Below are 17,079 nucleotides of genomic sequence, written 5' to 3'. Positions count from 1 at the left end.
CTCTACATTCTACCTTGGTGAGTAGTGTCTGCGGTCTTAAAAGCCTGTGAGCGGCCATCTGAGATACTCCACTGGTCTCATCCCTTTGGAAGCAAGGGAGAATGAAGAGAACAGGATACAAGGAAAAGATTAGTCTGAAGGACTAATTGTCCACAACTACCAAGGCCTCCACCAGTCTGAGTCCAGTACAGCTAGATGGTGCCCGGTTACCACCACTGACTGCTCTGACCAGGATCACAACAGAGGGGTCTGGACAGAGCTGGAGAAGGATGTAGAGCATAATTCTAACTCACAAACAAAAGACCAGTTTTACTGGCCTAAAGGAGACTGGAGAAACCCCGAGAGTATGGCCCTAAACACCCTTTTAGCTCAGTGGTGAAGTTGTGTCCGAGGTTCACCGTTCAGCCTGGGAGTAGACAGCCCCGTAAAACAAAGTGAGACTAATGGGGTACAGTAGTCCAGTGACAAGGACCAGAAGGCAGAAGGGGACAAGGAAGCTGGTGTTAGGGAACCCAAGGTTGAGTAAGGGTATTGTTGATGTGCTGTGAGATTGTAAACCATTGTCATAGGGCAATATTTGTAGTAACTGTTAAATGAGAAACCATTTTGTTCTGTAAGCCTTCATCTTAAGTGAGAATAACTGCACAATTGGAAGAGTGTAGTCAGTGTCACTGAGCTGTGCATGTAGAAAATTTTTGAAATAGTGTATCTTTGTCTATGTGTATTTTCACCAAAAAAAAAAAGGTTGAGAAGGTAGAGGGTTGACATGTTGTGTTGTTGTTAACCAATGTCATAAAAGAATATGTGTACTACGTTTCACGAGAAACTATTTGTTCTGTAAGCCTTCACCTGAAGTACAATAAAAAAAAAGAGTGCCAAGTCCAATCAATGGAAAAAAAATATAATTTCTGAAAGAAACAGTGCTAACTGGATCTTCACATGAAAAAAAATGAACTTGAACACATACCTCATACCAAATAAGAAAGTTAACTCAGAATAGATCAATGACCTAACTGTAAGAACTAAACTGATAAAGCCCTTAGAAGAAAACATAGAGCTAGAGCCTCAAAAACTGGTTTATGACAATGCATTCCTATATATGACACCAAAATCCCAAGGAAGAAGAGAAAAAGAAAAAAGAAATTGAACTTCATCAAAGTTAAACTTTTGCATATCAAAGGACTTTGCCAAGAAAATGAAGAGACAATGTACACAATGGGTTTAATATCCAGAATATATAAAGAACACCTAAAGTATATTATGAGCTCTGTTGGCACAGTGGTTAAGAGCTATGGTTGCTAAACAAAAAGTCAGCAGTTTGAATCCAGCAACCACTCCCTGAAAACACTATGGGGCAGTTCTACTCTGTCCTACAGGGTCCCTATGAGTCGGAATCGACTTGATGGCAATGGGTTTTTTTTGCGGTTTTTTACAACTCGTTAACAAAAAGACAAACAATCCAATTAAAAAATGGCCAAAGGATTTGAATAGACTTGTCTTCAAACAAGCTATACAAATGACCAATGAATACATGAAAAGATAGTTAATATCACTAGTCATTAGGGTAATGCAAATATCAGAAAAAATGGTGGCCAAGACATGGAGAAATTGGACAACTGGTCCATTGCTGGTGGGAACATAAAATGGCGTACTGCTGTGGAAAACAGTTTGGAAGTTCCTCAAAAAGTTAATCATAGTATTACCATATGACCTAGCAATTCTATTCTTAGGTATATACACAAAAGACTTGAAAGCAGGGACTCAAATAGATATTTGTACACCAATGTTCACTGCAGCATTTTTAACACTAGCTAAAAAGGTGGGAAAAACCCAAATGTGCATCAACAGATGAATGGATAAATAAAGGGTGGTATATACATACAATGGAATATTATTCAGTCATACAAACAAATTAAGTTAGATACAGGCTACAACATGGAAGAACCTTGAAAACGTTATGCAGAGTGAAATAAGTCACAGAAAAGATCAAATATTGAACATTTATGAAATATCTAGAATAGGCAAATGCATAAAGACTAAAGATTGTTAGTGATTACCAGGGTCTGCAGGGTAGGGAGAAGGGAGTTCTTGCCTAAGGAGGACTGATTTTCTGTTTCGGGTGATGAAAAACTTTGGAAATAGATAGTGGTGATGGTTGCACAGCATTGGAATGTAATTAAAGTCACTCAATTGTACACTTAAAAAGGTTAAAATGGCAATTTGTTTTGTCATATATATTTTAACACAGTAAAATTTTTAAAAATCAATGCTAGGAAAAAATAGACATTAAAAAGTTATTTGTTTAAAATATTAATAAAATTGATATATTTTTAGCAAAATTTATGAAGAAAAAAGAAACACAAATTATCAATAATAGAAATGAAATAGGGTATTCTCTATTACATTGATTCCCTGTTTCATATATCACTTCAGATTCTATAGACAATAAAGGGATATTAAAGTAATATCAAGAACAGCTATATGTCAATAAATTCAATAACTTGTATTAAATGGTCAAGTTTTTAAAAACAACAACAACATAATTTACACAAGGAGAAACAGAAAATCTGAATAGCACCTAATGAATGAATTTAGCAAGAAAATAAAGATAATAGGTAAATATACAAAAATTTTTATAATGCTATGTTATAAGAAAACTATTTGAAAATGAAATTTAAGAACTTTAATATACTTTATACTCAAATATTAAATGTTTAGGAATAAACTTTACAAATGTGTACAAGACCTTTACACTGAAAACTACAAAATATTGTTGAGAGAAATCAAAGAAGATATAATTATAGAGATATACTATGTTCATGAATTGGAAGGCTAATTTTATTAAGATACCATTATCCTCAAATTATTCTATATATTCAATGTATCTCAATTAAAATCCTAGCAGAATTTTTTGGTAGAAATTGCCAAAATAATTCTAAAATTTGTATTAAAATGAAAGGACCTAGAATTTGTCAAAAACTCAGAGGACTTACACTACCTGATTTCAAGATTTTTTATAAAGGTACTGTAGTTAAGACAATATGGGATTGATGTAAGGATAAACAAATATATTAACAAAACATAATAAAGATTCCAGAAATAGGCCTTCATATATATAGTCAACAAATTTTCAACAAAGGCATCATGACAATTCAATGAAGGGAAATGAAAATCTTCAATAAAGGGTGCTGTAATAGCTGGATAAACATATAAAAATAATGAACCTTGATGCCTGCCTCATACCATGCACAAAATTAGTTTAAGATGGATTGCAGACCTAAACATACACGCTAAAACCATAAAGTGTCTAGAAAAATCCATAAGAGAATATCCTCATGACCATGGGTTAGGAAAAGATTTCTCATAGAGGACATGGACAGCATTAACTGTAAATTTTAAAAAAATGATAAATTTTACCAGTTGCTTTTGAATCTATTTCCACGCATGGTGACTCCATGTGTATCAGAGTAAACTGTGTTTCATAAGATTTTCAAAGGCTGATTTTTTGGAAGTAGATTGCCAGGCTCCTCTGGGTGGACTCCAACCTCCAAACTTTGGTTAGCAGCCAAGTACATTAATTGTTTGCACCAGAGATTTCAGTGATAAGTTAGTCTTTATCAAAATTAAAAAAAAAGCAAAAAATTTCTGCTCATTAAAGCTACCATGAATAAAATGTGACAGCAAGTCACACAGAGTTGGAGAAAATATTCGCAGCACACATATATGGCACCAATCTTTTATTCAGTATATATAAAAAGACCTTACAACTCAATAAAAATAGACAAAAATTAAAATTGATACTTTACAATAGAAACTATATTAATGTCCAATACACATATGAAAAAGTACTCAACTTCATTAGTCATCAGGGAAATGCAAATTAAACCATAATGAGATACTACTATACACCTTAAAGTTTAATTGTCTGACAAATGCCAAAAGTTAGTGAGAATGTGGAGCTACCAAAATGCTCATGAATTGTTGTTGGAAGTGTAAAATGATACAACCACTTTGTAAAACCATTTGTTGATTTCTTATATAGTTAGGTGTACACCTACCATATAATCCAGCATTTTCACTTCTAGATATTTACTCAAGAGAAATGAAAACATATGTCCACGAAAAAACTGAATAATAATATTCATAGCAACTTCATTCATAAGAGCCCCAAATGGAAATAACAAACATGTACTTCAATAGGAAAATGGATAAATTATGGTATATTCATGCATTAGAATATTACTCAGCATTAAAACAAATAACATACATCAATGTGAATAAACAAGCAACAGCAGAGATGAATAAAATAATATCAAAAACATTATTCTGAGAGAAATAAGCAAGACACAAAAGAGTAGACATTGCTTGATTGTATTTATATGAAATTCAAGAACAGACAAAACTAATCTTTAGTGAGAGAAATCAGAATAATGGTTTTTTAGAGTGCTTGGTTGGGGTGGACTACATGGGAGAATGAGGGATTTTTGGGGGGTGATAGAAAATAGTCTATATATTAAATAGAGAGTTTGTTACACGGTGGTATACCTTAGCCAAAGCTCACTGGATTGAGCACTTAAGGTCAATACAGTTTTCATTATGAAAATTTTACCTCATGGGGAAAACTAGAAACATGCCTGTAATATTCATGAAAATATGGTTTTGACTATTTCTAATATTTTAACAAATTTACTTTCAACAGACTCAAACCTAGAGAGAAAAACTTACGTTATCAATGTGTTAAAATTAAAACTTTAAACAATGCAAAATTCTATTATATCATATGTGAAAGCCCCCTTGTCACCTCCCTCTTCCAATTTCCATTCCCCAAATGTGGCATATTTTTCCAGATTTGTTTATACTGTATATGTGAGTTTATGTGTGTACCTGTATTTTTGTGTCTCTTCAATTGTAAAATTTTCTTTTATACCTAAAAACATATACAATAATAGCATTTTCTTGTTCTATCCAGTCTACTTTATTCTTTTTTAAGAGCTTCATTGTATGCCATAGTATGTATCTATAATATTTTATTTTATAATTACCATACTAATGGACATTTTTGGTTGTCTCTTATTTTTAACATGGAAAAACACTGCTGCAGTAAGTATCCTTGAAAATTTGTTCTTACATACTGTGTGAGTATTTCTGCAGGATAAATTAATAGAAGTGGGTTTGCTCAGTAGAAGATTATGCTTCTTAAAAATGTTGATTGGTTATTGTCAAATTGTCCATCAAAAAGATTGTATAAATTTGCATTTCCCCTAAAATATTAATAGTCCTCTTTTCCTCACACCTTTGCTGATACTGAACATTATGAAAATTTTTAATTTTGCCACTTTGGTAGGTAAAAAACCTTGGTCATGTGTCTGTTTATATGTAATGTCTTTTCTGGCTAGATTTTCTGCATTTTTATGTAACCAAATATGTCATTCTTTTCCTTGATGACAGATGAGAGTTCTGAGTTTGTGTCTGTTTAGGAAGATCTTTCCCATTCCGATACTATGAATATTTCATATATATGTGTGTGTGTGTGTGTGTGTGTGTGTGTGTCTATTTGGTGATGATTAAGTGCTCAGCTGTTAACCAATAGGTCAGTGGTTTGAATCCACCCAGCAACTTTGCGAGAGAGAGGAATGGCGATCGGCTTCCATAAAGATTGTTATTGTTGTTGTGTACCCTTGAGTTGATTCCGACTCATACAGACCCTATAGGACAGAGTAGCACTGCCCCATAGGGTTTCCTAGGCTGTAATCTTTATGGAAGCAGATTGCTAGGTCTTTTTTCCTGTGGGGCAGATGCTAGGTTCCAAATGCCAACCTTCTGGGTGGCAGCCAAACGCTTAACCATTGTGCTACCAGGGCACCTTTCTTAAAGGTTACAGCCTAGGAAACACCATGGGGTAGATATACTCTGTCACATGGGGTCGCTGAGTCAGAAGAATCGACTGGATGGTACATAACAACTCTTTCTCTCTCTCTCTCTCTCTATATATATATATATTAGTATTTAGTTGTTTAAAAATTTAAAAAATCTGGAATTATTTTTATTTATATAAGCATAATTTTTTTTCCAAATGGATATTAAGGTGAGTCAACAAAATGTATCAAATACCCTAGGCTTCCAACTTTAAATGCCCATGCATACATGCATCTATTTGGGAACTTTTTATTTTTTTACATTGATGAATTTCTCTATTTACATGCCACATTTTCTCAAATATATGTTTTTTTTTTCTAGTAGGATTTTATATCTGTTAGAAAAAACTTTCATATCATTCTTCCTCTTTGCCAAACATGTCTTGCTTACTCTTCCAGAAGAACTTACAAATGTTTTTGTTTTAATAAGGAAACTGTCTTTTACAGTTTTGTAATTACTCCTTTACATTCACACTTGATTTAAAAAGAAATTGGGATATAATGACAGTCAAAGCAGTTTTTTTTAAAAAATATTTTAGAAATTTAAATCATTGCTATATTGCCATCATGGTTAACTACTTCATTTCTAGCAAAGGTACATAGTGGAGAGGGAAGTATGCCTTTTGCACTTTCTGAGGAAGAGTTGGAGGCTTTCTGTATCATAGGAGCCCATCAGATCTCACACTCATGTTTCAATACTAATCAGGTATTTTTTTTTAGAATGACATCTTTATGTAACACATTATGCTTTGGAAGGAGTTTTGTAAAAGGAACATAAACTTAGATTAAAAAGCAAGAGAAATACAATGGTAATCACAGTTACCTGCCTGCCAAAGAAAGGATGTCAATAGAGGAAGTTGTAGGAATTTGACCCATCAAGTTTCTGACATTTCTCTCATCAATACCCTTCTCTACCTATAGACAGATTAGGTGACTCGGAGTGTTGCAATAAAGCCAAATGAACATAGGATTTTAAAAATTGTCTCTCCCAGATGTTCAAAGATTCAAATGAGCAGAAGTAAGCACATAAACGAAATTGCAAGCAGAAGCAGCAATTATTCAAAGTGAACTCCTCCGGATGGAGATGTAAAGAAGAGAGGATACAAAAAGGCTATCAAAGAAAGTTCCACAACAGCACTCAAAAGAGGCTTTTTTGATGGTCAAACTAAGGAAACAAGTTGCCTAAATAGTGGATCTAATTAATCCACTACCCCATAAGTTTGTCCTTTTGGCACAATCATTAGTCTTTTAGATTTTAAGTTCTCAGGAAAGCTCAGTAAATGTTTGAAGCTGTGATTTCCATCTATTTATACTACACTGAACTAATAGTCGAGTTTTATGGATTTACTATTCCACTGCATATGCCCTAGACATTTCTCCAACATTTTACGAGAGGGATTTTATAATGTAAGAGGGTTAAGTGTAGAGATAAATTATCAGGGCTTAAGCAAAACAAAACAAAGTGGCCATTAATTCTACCAATAAATGCTATTTAATTAGACCTTTCCTGAGTTATTTTAGATCTTCACAGACTTCATTCCAAAACCAGAAGTAAAACAAAACAAAACAAACAAGAAAAATAGATTAAAAAAAAAAAAACGCTACAAGATTAAAGTAAAGTAAGAGGAAACATATTGTTTCATGCCTCGTTAGAAATGAGCAGACTAGACTGGTCCCTGGTACGTTAGTGTTCCAAGAAGATTAACATATCTTCAAAGGAAAAAAAAAAAAGAGAGAAGAGATTGCATACCATAAATTATGGCCATCCTCAAATATCTCGGAAGCACCCTAAATGCTTTAAGAATTCCTCTGCTAAATAACTGTTTAACTTTATCATGCAATGTTTTCCATTTTCTGAGAAACACATATTAATAGTTCTCAGTACAAAGTCTAGGGAACACTGCCATAAAGGCATGTATTATCTCTATGCAAAGAAGCATTATTTTTATTCACCTCTGAAAGGGAAAGAGTTAAATCACTGGTTTGAAAAAGAAAATAAATCTCTATAAAGAGCATGGTCTTATTATTAACATATACTGGGAAAATATTTTTGCAGCTAATTGGAAGGGTCATTTGAGTCTCTTCATTTGATTCTAAGGCTAAGTGGGAGGTATAATAAAGAAGTGAATGGGTATCTATTTTAAAAGTAGGTATCAATTCAGACCAGTAGAAAAAAAAAAAAAACACACACACAGGAGAGATGGGTTTTTATTATCCCATCTGATACAGCTAAAAATAACATTTCTCATCATTCTTACGGAAGCACATTTGCACCATTATCCCTCAATCCACCAGTGGATCCTTCCTTCACTAAGAACAAGGGCATTTTAAACAAATAACTTTCCTGCTAAGATTTAGGTGCAAGTATATTAAACTCATAAGTTTTGGCTAGTAGTAAATTAATTTCTCTTTATAAGCCCTTTTAAAACACAAGCAGAGTTTTCCACAACTATGATGTTAGTCAATTAGACCAGAGAGAAGTCTTAATGTACCTACAAAAAAGCACTTTTGTGATTATTTTTGGGGAAAAAAGGTAATTACAAAACATATAGACTGGAACATATCCATTAAGTTCTAAATACGACCGCTCTCCAAGTATATTCTTCATTTCAAGAAGAAGCAAGTTTCTCAGTGGAAAATTTAGCCTCAAGAACAATACCTGTTCTTGTTTTGAATTTAGGAAAGCAGGGGATGGGGTTGCTGAAGAAGATATATTTCTTTTTTGCTCTAATTCAATCAAATATAAAAACCACAGGATGAGGAAAAATGAGAATTATTTAATTGATTGCTTACACCCAGTAGAATATAGTTTTTTTTCGTTTTACACCTAATATACCATGCTCTAACACTGGTACAATGGTAGCATCTCAAGGAGCTCCCCAGGCAAATCATTCTTCTGCAACAATGTCCTTGCCCTTAAGAATCATTGTTTAATACAACTCTTTTCCCCAAAGCCAGGATAAAGATTCCCAAGGTGAATCTGAGGCAAACAATCATAGAACCACTTTCGGGGGCACTTGAGCAACTTGTTCTAATTGACCCAAAATGACCCCAGTTGATTCTTGAATTTCAAGATACTCATTTAAGTGGTAATCCTGCATTTTAAAATTCCCTTCTGGAATTCCAAGTAAGAAACTTTTACTGCATATGCATAACACCCTTTCCGTCCCTCTTCCCTTAAGTTACTTAAACACAGTATCTTTCCTTAAAAAAAAATCATTTAAGTAACTGTTCCATGTTTCTCCTTATATATAATGTTTCATTTTTTAATGTACACATAATAAAAACGTAATAGTTCTCAAAACGTCACCCTGGGTGGAGAAAAATATGGACAAAAATAAATTAAACCAGCTTAGATTTATAAAATTGAGTTGTATTTGCTGACCCTGCAGAAGCATTTGCTGCAATATGCTAAAATAATCATAGAAATTCTGAGTTAACAGCTAATTAATGTTTGCAAAATATAATGATACAGTGGAGATATAGGATTTAAAGCACTGTATTTCTCAATACAGGCAGTTTAAGTCAATTTGCCTATGGTCAGAAAGTATAGGTTTGGAGTTACAACTTCTTAGTGATAGTGTTTTCTGATCCCTTGGACATCTAGACAAAAACACACTTTGGTCCCTTTTCTGAAACAAAAGAGAAAAATTATTAAGTTCAGGTTATTTTCCATTGCTATTTAGTGTTGGAAGCCCTGGTGGCACAGTGATTAAGTGCTCAGCTATAAACCAGAAGGTTGGCAGTTCAAATCCATCAGCCACTCCTTGGAAACCCTGTGGAACAGATCTATTCTGTTCTATAAGGTCACTATGAGTCAGAATCAACTTGAAGGCAATAGGTTTGTTTTTTCATTTATTTAGAGTGATGTTTGAAGGGGGGTGTTCAAAACAGAAAATAAACCCCAATTATTTGCTAACCTATGATTCATGTAGAATAAAAGTAAGTCTGCTAATATTGTGCTGTATAGAATATAATAAAATGACGGGAGGACATAAATCACACATTTTTTTCTGAAATGGTGAAGAATTTTCAGAGCATTTTCTGATTATGGACCATGGCCAATATTTGTGAATTAATTAGTCAAGTTTAGGGCTAAGGTTGTGGAACAGTGTTCTGCAAAGATAACTGAATTATACTGCAATAAAACTTGCAAATTTAGCTTTACAAATACTATACTCTAAGCACAGGCTAACCAAGGCAAAACAATACAAAAACAAAATCAAAACAGAACAAAAGAAAACCAGTAGTTCTGAAAAACAAAAATTAAAAAAAGAGAGAAAAGAAAAATAGATAGAGCTAAAACATTAGTTCAGTTTTTAACAGAGTCACAAAAAATCCAAACCCAATACTTTCAAATGCATTCTCACTCATAGCAATCCCATATGTAACATAATAGAACTGCTCCATCCAGTTTTCTTGGCTGTAATAGTAACGGAAGAAGATCACCAGGCCTTTTCTTCCGTGGTACCATTGGGTGGGTTCAAACCACCAAACTTCAGGTTATCAGCCAATAGAAAACCACCTGTACCACCCAGGGACCTCTAACAGAGATTTCTAGGAAAATATATATGCACATTTGCATACCAGCATATATCCACTCACTGCACTTTGTTCTTCCTTGCTATTGATTGATGTTTTCTTTTTTATGTTCATATATAAAAAGATGTGCCTGAATTCCTAAAAATTTCACGTTTTACAAATTGTTCTTCTATATTCCAAGCCTACAAGCATTTGAAAATTTAAACACAGGAGTCAGAAGATCAAAATGTTAAATAAATGACAGGTAAAGCTGGTTTTGAGAATGCAACTGAGGCCAGAATCAGGCTGCCAGAATTAAATGTATCTATACAGTCACTGGAGCCCTGGTGGCCTAGTGGTTAAGAGCTCGGCTGCTAACCAAAAGCTCGGCAGTTGGAATCCACCAGTTGCTCCTTGGAAACCCTATGGGGCAGTTCTATTCTGACCTATAGGGTCGCTATGAGTCAGAACCAACTTGACAGCATCTAACAATAACAACATACAGTCACTAGAAATCACATCGTTTGTCACATGCATGAGAACCTCAGTGCCCAAGGACAGTTATCCCAAAGAGAAAGACAAATGGAACTTGGTCTAGGAAAGCGTGTGGATCCTCTTCCTGATATCACCAGTCAGATACATTACTCTTTCTTCCTTGGGAGTATGAGGGATTGAAAAGAAGGATGGAAGTTACCTTCTAATACTGCAATTCTCCTGGAAATGTACATTTGGACATCTGGAAATGGACACTACCCATGGATATATGAAGAGGGGGAAATTAACACTCAGGAGAGATCCAGGTTCTGCCAACCAAAAATGACATCTGAAATCTAGACATAGTGACTTAGGCTTTTGTTATTTAAAATGTGGTCAACCAACTAGTAGCATTGGCATCATCTAGGAGGTTGTTAGAAATGCAGAATCTCAATCCTTACCCAAGACCTACTGAATAAGAATGTGAATTTGAACAAGATCCTCAGTTTGAGGGATATTGACTTAGAGACTTGATTCTCAAAGTTGGCTGTGCATAATAATCATTTGGGGAGTTAAAAAAACCCACTGATATCTAGAACTCACTCCTAGATATTCTGAGTTAATTGGTATGGAATGTGTCCTGAACATTTGGAATTTTTAAATATCCACAGGTGATTCTAATGTGTAGCCAAGTTTGAGAACCACTGAGTATATTAGCAATCAAGAGAGAATGTAAACAGAATATCCATTCATGAGTTACCAATTATTTTAGTGTACAGTTATTTGTGGTCATTCAGTTTTTAGTTGTGCAATATCTATCATCTATGTCATCAGGAAAGACCAATTACTAGAAAAGGAAATCATGTTTGGTAAAGTGAAGGGTCAGTGAAAACAAGGGAAACACTCAATGAGATGGATTGACACAATAGCCACAACAACGGATAACACAGGACCACCCAACATTTTGTTCTGTTATACATAAGGTTGCCATGAATCAGAGCCAACTTAACGGCAGCTAACAACAACAGCAGCAGCAGCAGCAAATCTCTCTCTCTCTATCTATCTACTCCATGGTGTACTTCAGATTAAAGTCAGTATATTATTTGAAATAATTTTAGTCATGGCTGCTGCCAAGCATTTCAATAATTCCCATTACATGTAGCAAAAGCTTCAAAGTAAAGCAAAAGCTTTGTGTCTAATGGGCTGATTTCAGGATTCTAGGAGGAGTAAAGATGATAAGAAATAGAGGCAGGTGGGGTTCGGCTGTTACATAGGTGTGCTGCAGGAGAGCTATATAAAAATCAGCACAGATAATTAGATATTGCTCTTCCGGCCAGCCCCCTAGAGACCCGTGCTTGATTACTCAGATAATAGGAGGATGAAATAGAAGCACAAATGATGTGTTTACACACAAACTCTTGAAAACTTTGAAACTTTTAGGGAGTAGCCCAAACATGGGTGTTAGTAAAGCGAGTCTTCCTGTTGTAGTAGAACACTTTCAGCACATGGTGACGTTTTCATGGTGGGATTTCAGTGGCCATTATGAGGAAGCAATACCAATTGTAGGAGGCGTCACCTACAGCATTGACAATGGCAAGATAACTTCATTTTTTATTGGGGGAATTTAGGGCAATGGAAAACTGAAGAGCCTATATTACAGCAGGGGATGATTAGATGCATGTGATGTACATTGTGTTACTCTTAAAACTAAAAATCACCAGGTAAAAAAAGAATGTGAATATATCAACTATGCCATTTGAGACAACTGAAGGTTTTCAAACAAAAATAAGTTATGGAATATTAAAACATAAACATATGTATTTTACAGAGTATTATTTTCTAATTCAAACTTAATCTATGTATGAGTTAGACTGGAACAATTTCTCCCCATTAAACTCTGTTTAGTTACTAAACAACGATAATCTAGGTTCTTGAATGGAGTCAATCTGCATTCTTATGTCCACTGTTCCATGGTGCCTCCCATCTTGACTTGGTCTTTCTAATGAAAATATAATCTTAATGATTTGGATTATATGGATCCAGCATGACATAAAGCCTGAAGTAAGTCTCTTTCTGTTTTAAAACTGACTTTTCATTTGTTCTGTCCTCTAAATTCTGCTCTTCTCTGGGGTCCCTCCTCCAGGACTCTGTTATTCATTCATTGGCAGAGCATAAGTGATTGACATACACTCAATTCACTGAATCATCAACTCAGTTCAAGACATTTCCATTCTTTTCCCTAGGTTCTCTTTGATGACATCGGTGCTTTTCAGAGAAAGTGATTTTCCAGGTATGAATCATTAATCTTTCATCAAATAGAAAATATTTCCAACATATTAAGGATGAAATAAATACTAAAAGTTGGGGAACATTTTATCCCACAGGACCCTAAGGGATTGAGAATTGATATGTGGTTCACTAGGCAAGAGTTTAAGGACAATATATTGAAAGAAAAATGATGTAAACTTATTACACTTCGGCCTGCTGTTTAAAATATTGTGAGCATAAAGAGAAACAGCTGAAGAGTGAAAGGGCTGAAATAAAGTTTATATCTAATTAGATCTTTGTTGTAATTTCAAATTATAATCAAAGATAACTAGATATATTTATTGTTCTATTGCTGTCATAACAAATTACTTACTAAATAAGCGGCTTAGAATAAAACCCATTAATTACATCATTGGAAATCCTGGTGGCATAGTGGTTAAGTGCTATGGCTGCTAACAAAAAGGTCGGCAGTTGGAATCCACCAGGCACTCCTTGGAAACTCTATGGCGCAGTTCTACTCTGTCCTGTAGGGTCGCTATGGGTCGGAATTGACTTGACGGCAACGGGTTTTTTTTTTTTTTTTTTTATTACATCATTGTTCAATAAATTAGAAGTCTGACCTAGCATGGATGGATTCTCCGCTCAGGTCTCACAGGACTGAAATCAAGGTGTCACCCAGGGCTGCGGTTATATCTGGGTCTGAGAGTTCTTTTCCAAGCTCATTGATTATTGACAGAATGCATTTCCTTCTCATGCTTCCTCTGTGGCCCCCTTCATCCTCAAGTCAGAAAGGGCAAGCGGAGTCCTTCTCATGCTCCCCTTTCTGCTACATTTCTCTGACTTCCTCTTCTGCTTTTAAGGGCTCTTGTGATTACATTGATCCTAATCATATAATCCAAAATAATCTCCTTATATTAAGTTCAACTGATTAGTAAACATAATTACATCTTCAAAGTCCCTTTGCCATGTAAAGTAGAATAGCCATGGGAATAAAACCAAGGGGCCAGTTTCATAGGGACCAAAATTCTCCTTCCGAGACAGGTAGAATAAATAATCTGGGAACTAAATTTGGGGTGTATATATGGCATATCATGATAGTAGCGAAAGGGAAATGGTATAATATAACTTAGGATGACAGCTTGAGCCCTAGAGATCTGAGTACTGGCTTTGCCACTGCTTACCTGTTCTTCTCTCAAAACTTCATTTCCCTGACCTATAAAATGGAAATAATAATAGTAACTAAATCACACGATTACCAAAAAGATTAAATATATTTAAGCATCTGTCACACATGTACACGCCCAATAAACATAAGATATAATTATTATCACTTCTATTTTATTTTAAAAATATATTTAATTTATTTTTCTTTTCATCAAAGTAACAAGTGCATGCTGCAAAACAACAGATGAGGTTGTAATAGAAAATCAGTTCAAACCTCCATTCTCACTTCCCAATGGAAGTTGTTTTTAATCAATTCTGTTTTTAGTTATTGTGGTAGTTATCTCCATAATTCTAAATGTGTTTACGTAATTCTTGATACTGTCTGTTGACTCCATGCTATGAAAAATAGAGATTTAGATCAACAGTGTTACTTTCATCTGCTTTTTCTTCCCATTTCCAATTCATGATACCTGTATTATCATTTGCACTTCTTCTATTGGTTACTTTTGTAATTCTTTATAAATATTTCCTTCTTTTTTTTTTAAAAAACTTTAGATAGTTCTGCAAACTTCCCACATCTAAGAAAGGATATTAGTGTCCTAATATTCTGTTTATCACTTCTTCCCACCTCAAATGGAGAAGCCCAACATTATTGGTCAAGAAAAAGCCAGGGCCAACTGCAGAACAGACCATGAATTGCTCATGTATGTGCAAATTCAAGTTGAAGCTGAAGAAAATCAAAGCAAGTCCATGAGGGCCAAAGTATGACCTTGAATACATCCTGCCTGAATTTAGAGACCATCTCAAGAACAGATTTGAAGCACTGAACATTCGTGGCTGAAAACCAGATGAGTTGTGGGAAGAAGACATCAAGGACATCATACACGAAGAAAGTCAAAGTTCATTAAAAAGACAAGAAAGAAAGAAAAGACCAAAATAGAGGTCAGAGGACAATCAAAATGCTGTTAAGTTCAAAGTAGCTAAAGTAAATGGAACAAATGATGAAGTAAATGAGCTAAACAGATCTCAGAGGGAAGCTCAAGAAGACAAAGTAAAGGATTATGATGAAATGTGCGAAGACCTGGAGTTGGAAAACCAAAAGGGAAGAAAAACATTGGCATTAGTCAAGCTGAAAGAACTGAAGAGAAAGCTCAAGCCTCAGTTGCAATACTAAAGGATTCTATGGGTAAAATATTGAAAGACACAGGAAGCATCAAAAGAAGATGGAAGGAATACACAGAGTCACAGTACAAAAAGAATTGGTCAATGTTCAACCATTTCAGGATGTAGCATATGATCAAGAACCGATGGTACAGAGGGAAGACGTTTAAGCTGCACTGAAAGCATTGGCAGAAAACAAGGCTCCAGGAAGTGACGGAATACCAACTGAGATGTTTCAATAAATGGATGCAACACTGGAAGTGCTTACTTGCCTATGTCATTTGGAAGACAGATACCTGGCCAACTGATTGGAAGAGATCCATTTTTGTGCCCATTCCAGAGAAAGGTGATTAACAGAATGTGGAAATTATTGAACAATATTATTAATATCACGTGTCAGCAAATTTCTGCTAAAGATAATTCAAATACGACTGCACCTGTACATTGACAGGGAACTGCTAGAAATTGAAAAGCAGGATTCAAAAGAAGACATGGAATGAGGGATGTCATCACTGTTCTCAGATGCGTTGATCCTGGCCCAAAGCTGAGACTACCAGAAAGATATTTACCTGTGTTTTATTAACTATGCAAAGTCATTTAACTGTGTGGATCATAACAAATTACAGATAACATTAGGAAGAATGGGAATTTCAGAACACTTAATTGTGCTCATGCAGAACTTGTACACAAATCAAGAAGCAGTCATTTGAACAGAACAAGCAGATACTGTGTGGTTTAAAATTGGAAAAGTTGTGCATCGGGGTTGTAGCCTATCACCATATTAATTCAATCTGTATGATGAGCAAAAAACAATACCAGAATCTGGACTATATGAAGAAAAATGCAGCATCAGGTTGGAGGAAAATTCATTAACAGTCTGAGATATGCAGATGACACAACTTTGCTTGCTAAAAGTGAAGATGACTTGAAGCACTTATTGGTGAAAGTCAAAGACTACAGTCTTCAGTGTGGATTACATCTGAATGTGAAGAAAACAAAAATCCTCACAACTGGACTTATAAACAACATCATGATAAATGGAGAAATTTGAAGTCTTCAATGATTTCATTCTACTTGGAGCAATAATCAGTGTCCATGGAAACAGCAGTCAAGAAATCAAATGCTGTGTTGCATTGGGCAAATCTGCTGCCAAAGACCTCTTTAAAGTTTTAAAAATCAAAGACGTCATTTTGATCACTAAGATGTGTCTGACCTAAAAATCAAACCAGTTTCCATGGAATAGATTCTGACTCATGTTGTCCCTATGTGTGTCAGAGTAGAACTGTGCTCCATAAAGCTTTCAATGCTAATTTTTTCAGAAGTAGATTGTCAGGCATTTCTTCTGAGGTTACTCTGTTTTGGTTAGCAGCTAAGCCCGCTAACCGTTTGCATGACTCAGGGACAACATCCACGGTGTTTTCAATTGTCTCATATGTGTGCAAAAACTGAACAATGAGGAGACTCCGGCAAGATGGCGGTCTAGGCAGAAGCACCACGCCGTCCCTCCACAACAAAGATCCGAAAAACTAAGCCAAACAGAGAATCAACAATCCTGAAACCCTAGAACATCAAATGA

Source organism: Trichechus manatus, unplaced genomic scaffold (assembly GCF_000243295.1).
Source record: "Trichechus manatus latirostris isolate Lorelei unplaced genomic scaffold, TriManLat1.0 scaffold00051, whole genome shotgun sequence".
NCBI classification, from domain to species: domain Eukaryota; kingdom Metazoa; phylum Chordata; class Mammalia; order Sirenia; family Trichechidae; genus Trichechus; species Trichechus manatus.
The sequence above is the reverse complement of the archived record's forward strand: the minus strand, read 5'-3'. Positions refer to the sequence as shown.